We start from the raw sequence: 955 nt of genomic DNA on the forward strand, positions 1-955 counted from the left end.
AATGCACTTTGATTTATTGTGCTATCTGTAATATAACCCGAGATATCACCAGATATATATTGGATTTTTCCCTGACACTGAGTGTCCGGCCCCATGAGACGGTTGTTGTCTCGGCCCCTGGTGGTCCGAAATCGTTCCCTCTGCACAGATTCATGCGCCGGGGCCTCCTACAGACAATGCACTTTGATTTATTGTGCTATCTGTAATATAACCCGAGATATCACCAGATATATATTGGATTTTTCCCTGACCCTGAGTGTCCGGCCCCATGAGACTGTGGTTTCCTCGGCCCCTGGTGGTCCGAGGTCGTTCCCGCTGCACAGATCCATGCGCCAGGGCCTCCTACAGACAATGCACTTTGATTTATTGCTCTATCTGTAATAGCACCCGAGATATCACCAGATATATATTGGATTTTCCTCTGACCCTGAGTGTCCGGCCCCATGAGACTGTGGTTTTCTCGGCCCCTGGTGGTGCGAGGTCGTTCCCGTTGCACAGATTCATGCGCCAGGGCCTGCTGCAGATAATTCACTTTGGTTTATTGCCCTATCTCTAATAGCACCCGAGATATCACCAGATATATATTGGATTTTCCCCTGACCCTGAGTGTCCGGCCCCATGAGACTGTGGTTTTCTCGGCCCCTTGTGGTCCGAGGTCGTTCCCGCTGCCCAGATTCAGGCGCCAGGGCCTCGTCCAGACAATCCACTTTGATTTATTGTGCTATCTGTAATAGCACCCGACATATCACCAGATATATATTGCATTTTTCCCTGACCCTGAGTGTCCGGCCCCATGAGACGGTGGTTTTCTCGGCCCCTGGTGGTCCGAGGTCGTTCCCGCTGCACAGATGCATGGGCCAGGGCCTCCTGCAGATAATTCACTTTGATTTATTGTGCTATCTGTAATATAACCCGAGATATCACCAGATATATATTGGATTTTTCCCTGACCCTG

The sequence above is a fragment of the Nomia melanderi genome, unplaced genomic scaffold, assembly GCF_051020985.1.
Source record: "Nomia melanderi isolate GNS246 unplaced genomic scaffold, iyNomMela1 scaffold0014, whole genome shotgun sequence".
Lineage (NCBI taxonomy): Eukaryota > Metazoa > Arthropoda > Insecta > Hymenoptera > Halictidae > Nomia > Nomia melanderi.